This window comes from Rhinopithecus roxellana, chromosome 15 (genome assembly GCF_007565055.1).
Source record: "Rhinopithecus roxellana isolate Shanxi Qingling chromosome 15, ASM756505v1, whole genome shotgun sequence".
In the NCBI taxonomy this organism is placed as follows: Eukaryota; Metazoa; Chordata; class Mammalia; order Primates; family Cercopithecidae; genus Rhinopithecus; species Rhinopithecus roxellana.
Genome location: NC_044563.1, coordinates 118,726,684 through 118,743,139, shown reverse-complemented (window position 1 = coordinate 118,743,139; position 16,456 = coordinate 118,726,684). Strand labels below are relative to the sequence as shown.

The following is a 16,456-nucleotide window of genomic DNA, read 5'->3' as shown; positions in this document are numbered from 1 at the left end:
TGGAATGATAAAGAACAAAATAGTATTCATGATCATATCCAGGTTTTCCTTATATGTATTTTTATAATGGATATGAATTTATTTTGTAATAATAACACCATAAAATATTTTTCAAAGGCACATAAAAAATAATCACCACAAAGGTTCTTCAGGCAAAAAGTTTCTTTAATAAGGAAGAGAAAGTTAGAAACAGGATATTTCATCTGAAAAATGAAGTGTGACTATTAGGAAGAAACAATAACACAAGTTACCATGGAATAAAAGTGTCTCTTTAAAATTTTTGTTTGTATTAAAAAGGAATCAGCTATTTATCATTGCAGAGTTAGTAATTTCGTGAAGAAATTATAGCTATTCCAGTTTTACTTTTATTAGGCTGAAAGAAATCATTTTTAATAACACATCGCAGTTGTAGAACTCCTTTTTTCAGCTTCATGTCTTCTGGAATGTTCTTGACAATAATTAAACTATATTTAACCACACATGGCAACGCACATTATGTGACTATAGATGAACAAACTAAGCCATTGCTAGGGCTTGAATGTTTGTCCCTTCCCAAACTCATGTTGAAACTTAAGTGTCATTCAAACAGTATTAAGAGGTGGAACCTTTAAGAAGTGACACAGCTGTGGGGGCTCTGCCCTCCTGAGTGGATTAATGCCATTATTGCAGGAGTGAGTTTGTTATCATGGGAATTGGTTCCTTATAAAAAGACAAATTTAGCCCCCATTCTCTCTCTCTCTCTCTCCTCTTTCTCTCTCCCTCTATCTTTCCACCATAGAATGATACAGCAAGAAAGCCCTTACCAGATGCCAGCCCCTTGATTTTGAACTTCCCATCCTCCAGACTCTGCAGATGTAAATTTTTGTTCTTTATATATTACCCAGTCTGTGGTATTTTGTTATAGCAGCACAAAACAGACTAAGACAGCCACTGAAAAGGCCAACTAATTTTCTCCTGGTGTTTACATAGGATGGCATAGGCTACTAGATGCCTACTCAAACATTCATTCTCCACTTTTTATTTTCTTTTTTTTAGCTAAGAACATTTCCATTGTAAATCAAAAACCATTTCTCAAACTTTCTTAACAACAAGTATACAGAAATGTGATGTGGGATATCTAGAGAAGCTTAAAGGGACTCTGTTGGTCTTATGCTTTTCTGCTTTTCTTACATTTTGCAGCCTGAAAAGCTAGCTGGAGAGGAGCTCAAACAAGACTGCATTTTATTTCTCTTTTATCTAACAGTCTAACAGTGCACAGACCTGGGCAGGTGCGGGAGCTTTCCTCAGTATGAGGCTCCCAAGTTTGCTCTGCTCATCTCTGATTTCCAGCCAGCAGTCAGAAATATAGAGAGAAATGAAATTCTATTTTTTAAGCCACTGCATGTCTATATCCCCTTGTCAAGAAGCTTAGCTCATTCTCTACTGATATTAGTCCTCAAAGGACTGCATGGAGCAGGGCCACTGCTGGTATGAAACTCCAGCACAGAGCTCTTCTGTAAAAACGAAATGAACTATCTTTTCTTTAAATCATTATGCTCTGGGGTCTGTAGCCTATTCTAAAAAATGCATATAGCAAATAGATCAGGCACACCTATCTTGCACCAGCAGGAAGAAGGTTATGAAATCTAAACAGCCTTCTACAAGAACGTATTTCTAACACTGGCAAAAAGTAGAGAATAATGAGTAAAGGACAATAGACAAAGAATTGCTCACAGAAAACGGAACAAGTTCTAACCAAGAATGTATTCCATTGCCAGGGCAAGAGTCTGTTTTTCTGCCCATTAGAATTTCGCCATTGTTACAAACCATTGAGTCCTGCATGTTTCCCATTTCCCAATTTTCCATTTGTGAAAGAGATTTTATTGCAGATACACCATTCTACAACATCATTAAGTATTGGATGCAAGTGTGCGAGGCAAAAGCCACCCTGTCACTTGACAGAGAGGACAGCACATCACCCAGAGATCCTGGACTTGGGGACGGATGTGGCCCCCAGACAGGACTTTGGGTTGTTGGTATGTGGTGATTATACTCCATTGCTGAGAAAAAAGGTGAACCTGGCTATATGGAGGGCCAAAGGAGTGGGCTGTGATGGATCACTATTTTCTCCAGTATCCATTCTCCCCTTCCTTTCGAAAATAGAATCACCAAGTTTTAGCTAAATACATGGCCAAGAGCTACAGACAGACCAGAATTCCCCAGCCTCACTAGTCTGTTCCTCCAACCAAGTCCAGGCCAACAGAATGTAAGCAGACGTGAGGTGTGCAACTCTTGTGTTGCCTCTGTAAAAGTAAAGCATTGGCTGGGTGCAGTGGCTCATGCCTATAATCCCAGCACTTTGGGAGGCCGAGGCAGATGGATCACCTGAGGTCAGGAGTTTGAGACCAGACTGACCAACATGACAAAACCCCATCTCTACTAAAAATACAAAAATTAGCCAGGTGTGGGGGCAGGCTCCTGTAATCCCAGCTACTTGGAAGGCTGAGGCAGGAGAATGGCTTGAACCCAGGAGGCGGAGGTTGCAGTGAGCCAAGATTACGCTATTGCACTACAGCCCACCAGCCTAGGCAACAAGAATGAAACTCCATCTCAAAAAAAAAAAAAAAAAAAACATCATCCCCAGGACATTCTCATTCCTCCTTCCCAGCCCCTGGAAAATGACAGCTGCTGGATATGGGGATTAAAAAGAAGCTGAAGACATAGGCTGAGCAGCACCAAGTAGGAAAGCCTTACATAAGTTGAAATTTTAATTTACAGCCAATAGTTCAGGTACACAGTCTGGTACCAAACTATAAAGGAATGAGAAACAATAAGGATAATGTACTAACTCTGTAATCTGTCTCTTTCCATTTTAAAATTCTGAGATAATTTTTTCCTCTTTCTGTTATGAACATAGCCTTTCTTTTGTAAAATGATGATAATAACAGGCCATAGATTATTTTTGATGCTCTTGCTTTACAAAGTAAGTGTCAGCATCCCAGTTTTTAAAAAATGATATTAATCCATGAAATCCAAAAATCTGGAAACCATCACAATAGGATACAGTGACAAGGAAGGCTTTAGGTACAGAACTTACAAGATCGAATGTATTCTCTAGGAAGTCAACTAAAACGTCAGTCTAGTGAGTTATGAATTCTTCTATCCATAATCCTCAGAAAATGGTAGGAGAGCAGTGCTAGCAGACAAGACTATAAAAACTATTTACTAAGATAGCAGAGTACCATTAAAGAGAAATTCCTCCTTTCATGTGATTTTCTTCACTATTATTTACAAGTCTGTTTACAACATATTTTTAGAAGATGTAATTAATATTCAGATATTTCATCAACAATGAAGTCCTTACAGATAAATCCAGAGAATTACAATTTGTTCTGAGAACCACACAGGGAATGTGATTTCACTATTATTCTTAGTCATTCAACAAGCATTCATTAAGCCAGGAACTTGGGGAATGAAGAAGGATACAAAGATGAAAAACACACAGACCCTGCCTTCAAGAATCTCAAAGTCTGAAAAATAACATGGCTATGTAAAGAATAACTTTTATAACACGTTTTGGCTGGGTGCAGTGGCTCACACCTATAATCGCTGCACTTTGGGAGCCAAGTGGGGGCGAATCATTTGTGGTCAGGAATTCGTGACCAGCCTGGCCAATGTGGCAAAACCCCAACTCTACTAAAAATACAAAAATTAGCCAGGTGTGGTGGGGCACACCTATAATCGCAGATACTTGGGAGGCTGAGGCAGGAGAATTGCTTGAACCCTAGAGGCAGAAGTTGCAGTGAGCCAAGATTGCACCACCACTGCACTCCAGCCTGGGCGACAGAACAAGACTCCATCTCAAAATAAATAAATAAGTAAATAAACCATAATACATTTTCAGAGTTATAACAGATGATATACAATGTGAGAGGGAGAAAGTCCTAACATTGGGATTCCCTAAGTTGTTTTAATCAGTTTCTAAGCTACATTCTATCAATTCTAGCATGCTGCACATGGGTCCAAAACTCCAGTTTGATCATAAAGTGTTTGGGATGAGCAGAATCTTTCTAACAGGCTTGAGGACCTCCCCACCACCACCACAGCCTGAAAAAACTTTATTTTCTTGTGAGAGAGCCTAAGACTCTTCTTGCCTAATCTTTCTTCCTTCAGATTCCAGACCTGCATCAGAGTCTGAAAGCTCTCCCTACCTAGTCCACTCCTTCCCCCTTTATCCTCCACAGGTGTTTCCCCAAAAACCTCTTGTACATCGAATCCCCTCTTTGGTATCAGCTTTTGGAGAACTTGAATTAACACAAGGAGTGTCCAGTTATCTAACATTGCATAAAAAGGACCCTAAACCGTAGCTCAAAACAGCAATCATTTTATTTTATCTCAAGACTTTGTAGGCCAGGAATTCAGGCAAGGCTGCCTTAGGTGATCCTTTTGTTCTATGGGGCCGATGGGCTGGTTGGGAGGGGCTAGGATGGCTTCAGTCACACGTCTGCTGCGTTACTGTAGATAATTGGAAATCTGGGCTCAGCTGGGACTGTCAACCATGTTGCCTGCTCATGGCATCTCCTCCACCATGGAGGCTGTGTGACTTTTAAGATCTAGCCATACAAGTCATATAGCCTTACTTCTGCCATACTCCACTGATAAAAGTAATCACAAACACAACCGGAGTTAAAATGAGGCAATATATACACCTCCTCCTTGAAGCCGAGAATGCCAAAGAATTTGCTATTATGTTTCGGAATCACCACATGAGGGCACCCTTTCTCTTATGAAACCACTAAGTTGCATCAACTTCACGAGACTATCATTCAAACCAGAAGAGATGTATTAATTCTAACCAAAAGTATACTTGCTACAACAAAACAGTGCTGTATGGATCAGCAAAGATAAGTTCTAGTTTATACCTTCTTTTATCATTACAGCTCACCTGTCAATGCCACCATCAACAAAAAGGGAATTCAGATCTAGTGCTTTATACTCCAAATGACGTGAATCTAAAGACCATGACCCTGGTGACCACAGTAGTTTCTTTGACGGTAAAATCTGTATTTCTTACAAGTATAGAGGTTGTCATGCAACGTGAACCCTGGCCACTGAGTCGCTGATCATTCTTGGTGTGTGGAACTGTTACTCCTTTGGTTACTAGCAAGCATGCAGAGGAGAGTAAATTGCACCTGAGCCTAACCTCCGACTAAGTGGCTGCTGTGACCTACTGTTGCCTTTTGGAACTTTAATTGGGGAGGTAAAAAACATGGAATTATGATTACCAAAGGATAATGAGTTAAACTTCAAAGGAATAACACAGTCTTATATCCCTGTCATCTTTTGCTGAGGCATCTTCACACAGATTAAGCACGTTAGGACCATGCAGCAGTGACTTTCCTTGGTTAGAAAGCAAGACTGGATTCACCATCCTAGTCACTGATAATGGTGCATGTCGAGTTTGTTTTGTGAGCATGTGTATGTGCTAAACATTCACTTGAAAGATACCTTGAGAACTATGTTGGCATAATATAAATGCATTTGACAGGTTTTTTTGTCTTGCCTCTCAAATTCGCAAATTTACCTAGCCCTGAATAAAACCAAGCAACTACAGTATATAGAAAAATTCAGGAACCCTAAATAATGGATTGAAATTCTATTCAAACTTAACATCTAATTGTAATTTTTTAGTTATCAGTAACTAGACCATGTCATTCAGGGATCAATCTACCTCAAAGTAAATAGATTAAAATCTCTTAATCTAAGAAATCTTTCAGTTATTTAAAAAAAATGAAATACGATTAACCTAGCACTTTTTTTCAAGTTTTCCTCGTCTACCATAATTTTGATATGAAAGTGGAGTTCTTGGCAGAAAAAGCAGAGTCTATGTCTGAATCACTCAGAGTTAGAAACAATGGTTAGCACAGTTCAGCACATAAAAGTTGTCCAACAAATACTTGTTGAAGCCAGGCACTGTGGCTCACGCCTGCAATTCCAGCACTTTGGTCAGGGTGGGTGGATCAGTTAAGACCAGGAGTTCAAGATCAGCCTGGCCAACATAGCGAAACCTCGTCTCTACTAAAAATACAAAAAGATTAGCCAGGCGTGGTGATGCCCACCTGTGGTCCCATGTACTTGGGAGGCTGAGGCAGGAAAATTGCTTGAACCCAAAAGGTAGAGGTTGCAGTGAGCCAGGATCATGACAGTGCACTCCAGCCTGGGTGACAGAGTGAGACTCTGCCTCAAAAAATAAATAAATGAAATAAAATAAAATATTTGTTGAATGATTGGTTGAATGAATGAATGGATGAGTGGTATTTATTTGTGTTAACTTACTCAATTAGGATTTTCATTTACGCATCTTCCAGAAGGTAGTGGTATAAATTAAAAATAATAGGTAAGATAGAGGCTAATTTAAATTTGAAATAGCTATATGGTTTCTATTCGGCTTGTTAACGATTAATACTTAGATGTTAATTATAATTTACTTAGGACAGATTTCCTTTGAACTTCACTTCTTACGTGTCCATATCAGACAATTAGGTCTTTTTAGCGAAACCCTGATATTCTGGTTCTCTTAATAACCATTACATCACCAACAATGATTAAAAGGTATTACCTTAATTACTTTCAGGCAAGGAATTTATCTACTTTGTTCAGCAGCAAGAAGGTCACGTGACACAGAGTAAGCACCCATTAAATATCTGTTGAATAAGGCAATTAATTATTAAACTCCATTTCTCAGTGTGAGTACATGACGAAGAATGTGCAGTCATCCCCAATCCACCCTGCATACCCACATTCTGATCATTACAGCAACCCTGAAAAGTAGGTATTATTTTATTCATTTCATAAATTAAGAAATTCCCACAGTTGGGATGTAATAGCACTTGGATTTGAAGCTATATTTGTATGTTCCCAAAGTCTTTTTAATTGCCTCTCCAGGAGCGGTGGCTCATGACTATAATCCCAACACTTTGGGAAGCCAAGGTGGGTGGATCACCTGAGGTCAGGAGTTTAAGACCAGCCTGACCAACATGGTGAAATGCCATCTTTACTAAAAAAGAAAAAACTACAAAAATAAATTAGCCTAAAAAATTAGGTGATGGCAGGTGCCTGTAATCCCAGCTATTCAGGAGGCTGAGGCAGGGGAATCACTTGAACCCGGGAGGCGGAGGTTATGGTGAGCCAAGCCCGTGCCACTGCACTTCACCCTGGGCAATAGAGCCAGACTCCATCCCAAAAAAATATAAAGTAATAACAATAATAATTGCCTCTCCAATAAGATAATCTTAAGGACATATACATATAGAAAACAAAAACAAACAACAATTATTGGATATCTGACGTTGTATCTGGACTTACTCATTTCCCTCGTGATTGTCCCTGATAGCCATGTTCAGGGACAATCTATTTTCATATAGAATCATCCATCAGGGCCCCATACAATACCCATACAGAATTGGCTCCAAATTCTGCCTCTTGGGGTTTTCCTATTAATTGTTGTCAACACAAAGACCACCAGACCACCATTCCCTTATTCAGCCTGGGTTTCCTGTCTTTTCACAAACCAATCATTCAGCCACCAATAAATAACCAGTCCTCGGTTCTTTTTTTTTTTTTTTTTTTTTTTAAGTAGAGACGAAACCACACTTGGCTAGTCCTTGGTTCTTTGAAGAAAGACTATGCTTACCTGAAATAACACAGAATTGAGCTTTAGGCAAATTTATCCTTATAACCCAATCACATTCTCTGATGTGTCCTCAGAGAATGCAAAATATTTGAATACTGGCCTGATGATCATAATTCTTCTCCCTACTCCAAAATCCTAAAGATATTCGATGTTTTATTTTTAGTTGTTGAGACAGGGTCTTGTTTGTTTGGATGAACGGAGGCAAGATGGCGCACTTCCGGGTTCTTCATCCCCCCCCCCCAACTTTTCCCATGCGCGCGAAAATCCAGCCGGCGACCCGGGAAGGTGCAGACCAACTAGGCATGCGCCAGGTGATGTCAATCTGAAGAGACCAAGATTTACCTGGTCGCACCTGTGGAACGCCCCCTGACACGCCCGTGCCCCGCCTATTGCCCTCCCACTCCTAGAAAAGCCGCTCCGGAGGCACGCCACGCGCGGCCTTCCTCAGTCCTCCACTCCTGTCCGGATGTCAGGACTGTGGGAACTCCCTCTGAGAGCTGTACGGGTGACTCTGGGGGCCCCTTTTGTCGGGGGGCCAACAGACCTCTCCCTACCCACCTTCTTCCCTTGAAGCTAGGTGACCAAAATAAACTTGCAGTTTTGCTCCTACCCTTGCCTAGTCGCTGGTTCTTTTGTACCCGCTCTGGTGGTCTTAGAAAAACAAAACATTGTTCTCTCACCCAGTCTGGAGTGCAGTGCAGGCTCACGGTTGCCTCAACTTCCCAGGCTCAAGTTATCTTCCCACCTCAGCCTCCTGAGTAGCTGGGACCACAGCCACATGCCACCACACCCAATGAATTTTTGTATTTTCTGTAGAGACAGGGTCTTATTATGTTGCCCAGGCTGGTCTTGAACTCCTGGGTTCAAGCAATCCTCTCACCTAGCCTCCCAAAGTGCTAGGATTACAGGCATGGGCCACCATGCCTGACCTACATATTTTTTTCTAGCAGTTACAATCTTTCATATTTAAGTCCTTACTTATTTTTATATTTCTCCCTTAGGGATCTAATTATTATTTTTCCATAAAAACTAATTTTTTCTCCAAAATAGACCAAATTCTCATGTGCCTGTTTCTGGGTTCTGTTCTGTTCCCTGGTCTATTCGTATATTGCTGTACCAGTACCACATTGGCTTACCTACTATGGCTGAGTAATATGTTTGAATATCTGATGGAAAGGGGCTGTCCCCTCTTTTCTTTTCTTTTCTTTTTTTTTTTTTTGATTGTCTTAGGCAGGGGTCAGAGAATTATAGTTCATGGGCCCAACCCTATTCACTAACTATTTTAATAAGTTTTATTAAAACACAACTACTCTCATTTGCTTCTTTTGAACACTGCAACAGCCAAATTGGGTAGTTGCATCCAGCCACCAAAGATTGAAATGTTTAATATCTGGTCTTTTATAGAAAAAGTTGACCAATCCCTGGTCTTAATTTACTCATGGACATGTATACTTTTACATGAATTTCAGAATCATTTTGTAAACATTCCCAGTTCCAAGTTATTGATTGTAAGGAACAGAAACTGATTCTAAATTAATACAGAAATGAATTTTATTGGGAAAGATACCAGAGAGCTCACAGAATCAGAAAGAAGTTTAGAGAAACAGTCTCAGAAAATGGGCAGGAACCATGGGAGGCCTGGCAACAGAGAAGCCCACACTGCTGCAGAGAGCCTGGTTAGGACACCACCAGGGTGCTGCCACAGAGAATGTTCTTCCAAACCATCCCTGCATCACCTACCACTCACACAAGCTTCAAAGTTCCGGAAAGGAGAATGTTATGTCCAAGTTAGGATCACATACTCATATCCTAGTCTCCAGAGAGAAAGAAGGTTCTGATTCTTCTCCCGCTTCCACAGAGAGAGGCAGGGCTCTGCCCTCTATCAAGACTTACTCAATGAAGGGTTCATTCAAAATATGAGAAGGCAGATTCTCCCTAAAGGTGGCTATAATTTTGCTTGGAATTGCCCTAAATTGAGGGAAAATGGTTATCCTTAAATACTGCTGCCTCATTCATGAAGATGATTCTTCCGATTATTAATTCAGGTTTCTTTTTGCCCTTGGGTAGAGTTTCAAAATGTTCTTCTGGGGTGGTCTTGTGAGTTTTTCTCTATTAAGTCCTTGATATTTTACAAGGATTTGTGGTTGTTTTAAACAGTATCTTCTTTTCTATTATCTCGGTAATTTTATTTTTTCTAGTACTGAAAAATGTTGCTGACTTTTGTATATGGATCTTGCAATCCAACAAGTTTCTTATTACTTCTAAGAGTTTGTTGATTTACTTTAATTTTCTATGTAAATGGCCATAGCAGTCATAACACTTGCAAATGACAATTTTATTTTCCTCCAATACAATCATTATGTTTCTTAGTGTTCTATTCTATGTTATTACATTGGCCTGAGCCTCCAGTGTGAGGCAGAACATTATGATAGCCAGTATTCTTGAATTATCCCTAATTTTAAAGCAAACATTTTTCAAGATTTTCCAGGTAAACAGTAAATATCTTTTTATTACATTAAGGAAATTTCTTTCTAGTTCCTAGTTTTCTGCTAATTTAAACTGTAAATAAATATAGAACTTTATGGAATGCTTTTTATGCTCTGTTGAAATGTTCTAAGTATTTCTTTCTTTAGTTTCTTAGTATGGGAAATCACATTAATAAATTTTTCAAATGTAGAATTAGCTCCTTGCAGTCCTAAGAATTAACTATAACTGGTCATGGTATGCTATATTTTTAAATCATGGTATATTATTTTAGTAATTACCAAATTCAGTTACCTAATGCATATTAGTATTCTTGCATTTATGTTCAGAAGTGAGACTGATCTGTAATCTACTTTATTGCAGTGCTCTTATCAAGTTTTGATACTAGGGTTATATTGGCTTCATAAAAGGAATTAGAAGTCTTTTTTTTTTCTTTTTTTTTTTGGCAGAGTCTCACTCTGTTGCCCAGACTGGAGTGCAGTGGCACGATCTCAGCTCAATGAAACCTCCACCTCCTGGGTTCAGGCAATCCTCCTGCCTCTGCTTTCTGAATAGCTGAGACTACTGGCGTGCACCACAACGCCCGGCTAATTTTTGTATTTTTAATAGAGACAGGATTTTGCCATGTCGGCCAGGCTGGGGAATTTTTAAAAGTTGAAGTGAATTTTTAAAAGTACAAAGATTACAATTTGTTCTTTAAAAAGTTAATAAGAATAAAGAAATAGCCAAGTTGACTGACCACACAGGAAAACTCCAGTTTATACTTATAGTCCTCAGATAACTATGAATAGCAGCCCCTTTCATTCTCAAAATATCACTACTGAGCAATAAATTATCCACTAGAGTAAACCTACAATAACTGACATGGATTTGATGTCACATACTAGCTGTATTACTGTGATAAATTCCCCTGGCCTCTCTTAGCTTCAGGTTTCCCATCAGCAGAATGGAAACTGTGACATTTACCTTCCTGGGTAGTTTGAAGAACAAATGAAATAAAGCAAGTTAACTGACCAATTATTTTTTAAAGTTAGTTAATTTCAGCCGTGGGCATCCGCAACCCCCAACAGAATTCCAAAGCGTTCTTGACTAGAAGCAGGACAGTTCCTATGAGGTCAGACCACCAATGCCCAGCCCCCACCCCCGCCACCTGCAGTCCTATCTACTAGGTAACTGGGGATATTCACGTTTGATCTATGGACCCTGAGTGCAGGTTCACTGCAGTGCTCCATTCTGAAAATCAGGGAAGCCCAAGTTTAAAGACATCACCTTCAACCACTCCTCGGACCTGTCATATAGGTCCTGCCAATTGTCTCATTCATCGAGTCCTGCTGAGGCCTGGGTATTTCCTTCCACTTGCTGATCCTCCTCTCCACAAATATGTGGCAGGGTGCAGATGCTCACTATTTCAATACAAAATCTTAACTGTTCTTGTTTTTCTTCCCTTTTTTTGATGGACTAGAAAGTGAAATGCAAATATTTTCCCTCACTTTGAGTTAGTAATCTCTTCCTTTCCTGGAGCAAAGAGGAACATGTTTTTCAAGTTATGAATTTGATGAACTATAAAAGCATATGGTGAAAGAACAAGAGAGAGAAATATCTACCCAAATTAGAGATTACTTTAGAGGTCCTGAAGAGAAGAGATCTGTAGGTCTAGAAGCAAGAAGAACCCATTCTCTGCTTAGGTCATTACTGTGGGAAGCAAGACTCCAGGCAGGAGGTACTCAGTTCATCTAGGAAAACAAAGCCCCAGGCAATGGTTGCAGAGCTTTGCCAAATAGCCCAGTGTCCTAAATATGTTATGGAAACTGCCAGATGCTGCCAGACCTGCCAGTACTGTGCAGACACAGACAATGGGCATGTCAGCATTGACTGATGTGGGAGATGACCAATGACTAAGGAAGGCCTCCGGAGCCTTGGCAGAGTAAGGGAGTGTGACTGAGGTGGACCCAAACCTACTGGAGTGATTTACGTTCACCTTCCTACCAGCCTAATGCATGGCATCTTGGAGTCAAAATTAGGTGGATTCATAGGTCATAAACATTATGCTTCTCTCACACTTGAGCTTTCAGACTTAGAGTCAAACATAATAATACAGGAGATTCCTAATTCAGGGTGTAGATCTAGTAGTTGAGAGACTACCCCCTGGAGGAAAGATTTCTCTGCTGACCATTCCTTGGTCACCCTTCCGGATTTATTTTGGCCACACTCCAACCACACTTAAGCCTCTCACACCACACTGCTCACCAGCCTCAGCCTTGATTGTCAGTCCCAGAAGCTGGGCCAGGTTTTCAGGGTTGGGCTTCAGTATCTCCTCTCTTGCTCTGTCTTGATCTGGTTCATCTCAAGAACAAGACACTTGTAGGATGCAAGGAATTTCTCCTCTTCAGTTTCACCTTTCAAATGCTCTGGGATGGCTATGTGTCCCCTTGTGACTCTCAAATCTGTATCTTCAGCCCTGCCCTCACTACAGAATAGCAACTCGTATGTATGAGAACCTACTGGACATCCCCTTGAGTCTCCTACATAAAAATCAAGAACCAGATACTAAAAACAGAACCTATTAGCTCATGCTACCCTGCCCTTTGATGTCACCATCTCAGTCATTAGAACCACGACCCAGTCACTTTAATCAAAAACCCAGAGTCACTAATTCCTTTAACACGTTCTTAATTCACTATCTTCTCCAGTCCCATTGCTGCTGAGTTAGTTCAGGGCCTCGTCATCTCCTGTTTGAATTATTACAACAGCCTCCAGTTTGTCCAGTTTCTATATATGCTCCACAAAGCCAAACTGATCATTCTAAAACACAAAGTGACGGTCAGTCCCCTTTTCACACTCTTCAGAGATGTGCTACTATTCTTGTTGCATGTCATACCAATTATGACCCCTGGCCAAATCCAACCTGCAGCCTAATATTGTATGGCCCTCAAGCTAAGAATGGATTTTGTATTTTTTTAATGCCTGCAACCAAAACAAAACAGAAACATCCAGTGGTGGCCATATCTGGCCTTCAAAGCCTGAATTATTTACTAGCTAGTCTTTCACAGAAAAAGTTTGCTACCACACTAAAATTTAGATAGCCCCACTCTGGCCCTCCTCTAACCACACTTCCCTCCTCACTCAGGATCAGGAGTCTTTATGGGTCCAAAGGGCTGTTCTTCCCAGAGCCTGTGTCCTCCCCACTTACAGACAACACTCTTGGGACACCCAGCCCAAAAGATCTGAGTTGGCTTCCGGATCAATGAAGCCACCAGGCTGCCAAGGCTCATTCTTAAGCCTTAGAGGAGACCAAAAAGCAGATGTTTTCATGAGGATAGGACATAGGTTAGACATGCAGGCTGGCCTATTCACAGATGTGTGTGAGGATCTTTAAGTTGTAGGAGAGGAAATAGGAAGAAGCCTGTACTTCTCCTCTTGCCCTGAACTCCACAAGTGTTAGGACAAGCCTGCTTAGGATGCAATACTTTAAAATTCCCTTGCATGGTAACTAAGCTCTTCATGTTATAGTACTTGTGGACACTGCACTCAAGACAAGTGTGAACCAGGCTGACTCATCACACACCATGCTGTTTTATCAGCTCCCATGTACTGGCCTTCCTTTCATTGCCCATTCTCCTAGTGGAATCTTCTCATCTTCAAGACTCAACTCAAGAGTCAACTCCTCCATGAAGCCTTTCCTACTCTCTTGTAACCGAAACGCAGGTTCAGTTGCTCACTGCTTGCAGAGTCCAATGAACAAGAGCAAGGTCTGGTATTAAAAAAGTACCTTTTGGCCGGGGGCGGTGGCTCAAGCCTGTAATCCCAGCACTTGGGAAGGCCGAGATGGGCGGATCACGAGGTCAGGAGATCGAGACCATCCTGGCTAACACGGTGAAACCCCGTCTCTACTAAAAAACACAAAAAACTAGCCGGGCGAGGTGGCAGGCGCCTGTAGTCCCAGCTACTCGGGAGGCTGAGTCAGGAGAATGGCATAAACCCGGGAGACGGAGCTTGCAGTGAGCTGAGATCCAGCCACTGCACTCCAGCCTGGGCGACAGAGCGAGACTCCGTCTCAAAAAAAAAAAAAAAAAAAAAAAAAAAGTACCTTTTATTCCAAAGCTAGCTTAGGGGAAGAAGTATAGGCTTCCTGTCTTAATGTTATTTCTTTGCTTTTGGAGTAAAAAGTGGGCACTTTAAAAGCCAGGAGAGGAAGTAAGCAGGCAGGGAGGGTCCATGTGATAGCTTGGTACCTTATCTACCAGGCAGTTGAGTTGGCATCTTTATAGGCAGAAATAGGTTGTAAAGGTGGCTGAAAATTCTCCAGGTGGGAAAGCATTTCCTGGTAGGACTTTGGGTTGTAATTCAACTGTTATCTCTCAAGACAACTTCCTGGTGGGTGAGAGGTTATAGTTGCATTTCTAAAGAGCTAAGTAGGAAGCAAGGGAAAGAAAGAAAGAGAAAATAAGAGAGAGAGAAAAAAATTAAACTATGTCTTAGAAAAATGGGGTTTCTCGGTTACACTCCTCTCATAATGTCCCATCTTTTATCCTCGTTTAGTCTTAGTAGCCTCAATGACCCTATGAAAATGTCTATCATAGCACCTATGACACTATTATACCTAATTCATTGCGTCTGTTTTCCTCCATTAGGCCAGACTGTCATTGAAGACAAAGACTTGGCCTAATTTGTCTTTGTAACCTAGTCAGTTAGTTGCATAATTGAGTATACACATAATATATCCTCAATGACTGTTGAAAAAATGTATGAATAAATGAATATGTATGATCAGTAAACCTTACCACATCCTGGGATCCGTTCTTAAAGTACATAAATACTTATATACCCCAAGTGACCATGGGGTCAAATTTTTATCCATACTAAATTAGAATCAAACTAGAATCATAGAACTGTAAGGGAGCAAAACTTTACTTCTACTCCCTGGGGTTTTTCAGCTGGGTCTGAGAATTAAGTTGACATAAGACAGGTGAACAGAAGAAAAGCATACAAACATGTTTAATACAAGTGTTATGTAGCACAGGAGTCTTCATAAGGAAATGAGCACCCAAAGTCACAGTTAGAGTTGAACACTTACATTCTGAATTTAACAAAAAAATTTAAAAACTTATGAAAATGTGACAAAGTTAAAAGGCTTGATCTAGGGTAGTTGATGGGGTAGAGAAGAAACTAGGAAGATAAGAGTTAGTTTAACAAGGTTTGATTTACAGATTTCCCTCCCTATATTTTGCTTGAACTTCCCTTCCCCAATGATAAGAATAATGTTTCCTGCTGGTATAGGGAAGACACCTTTCACATGGGAATTTCATCTCCTGCTTTCAAGAGATAGAAAGAAAGAGTGATCTTGCACCTGCTATTTTCCAAGTACCTTATTTCAAAATAGTCAATATGCCAGAGAAGCATATTTTGAGGCAGCATGTTTTTAACTCCTTTATTTCTCCCATCTGAAACTTCCCTAGAAGTTTCATGCATTAAAAGCTGAGCAGGTGGCGGTGGAGAGAAAAATTGGGTTAGTAGCTGAGTGGCAAGAGATGTGTAAAGGGAGAGAACATAGATTACAAATATGAATCATCAGAAAAGAACAAATCTAAGCACATTTCATCACATCCTATTAAGCCAGTCTCCCATCCCTAGAAATAGGTCAGTCCATTAAAATCGTGAGCCTCATTTATCTGATGGAGAGGATTAACATTTATCTCGTCCTTTACATGGCACCAATTAGACACTATTTGTCCTAAGCTCTTTACATAGAAGCAGCTTTCTTCACCAATGATCAAGCAAGCTCCTCCTAGTTTGACTGTTAGTGAATCTAGTCCATGACAATTTTGGAGTGAAATAGCATGATGACAGCTCACTGTAGCCTTGAACTCCTGGGCTCTAGCATAAATTTAACTTCTGATTGGAGTGCTTCCAATGTTTACATAGTAATACTGAACTCTTGTCCATTACTATGGAAAGACTTGGAACTGCCTTTTCCAAAAAGTAAGTTCCAAAGCCCAGGAACAAGATCTCAATAGTGAAGAGAACTTATAACTGTGACATACAAATGGGTTTTCCATAATGTCACTTCTGGTACATTTGTGTGGCACTACTTTGTGAACAATTGAGCCCACACTTGTAATCTGACTGGCATTTAAAGGGGAGTATCTGGTGATGGGAGGTATCAGGTATTCAAGTCTGCATCATCCTAACCATATAGATGGGAATACCGTATATATTTTGTTGCCACATAAGATAAAATGACCAGTGTTGTTCATGGATGAGGTCAGAGTGGAATTGTGACCCACCAGTCTGGGGTTTGTT

General features: G+C 40.4%; 1 long non-coding RNA gene across 1 annotated transcript in view; it reads right to left on the bottom strand.

The window, feature by feature from the left end:
* Positions 1-1,837: 1,837 nt before the first annotated feature.
* Positions 1,838-16,456, bottom strand: part of LOC115893527 — a 33,071-nt gene continuing 18,452 nt past the window's right edge. The window contains exons 2-3 of the long non-coding RNA XR_004053556.1: positions 6,599-6,683; positions 1,838-2,129 (exon numbers count right to left, since the gene is read on the bottom strand). This is a non-coding gene — a long non-coding RNA (uncharacterized LOC115893527). The remainder of the gene's footprint in view (positions 2,130-6,598; positions 6,684-16,456) is intronic.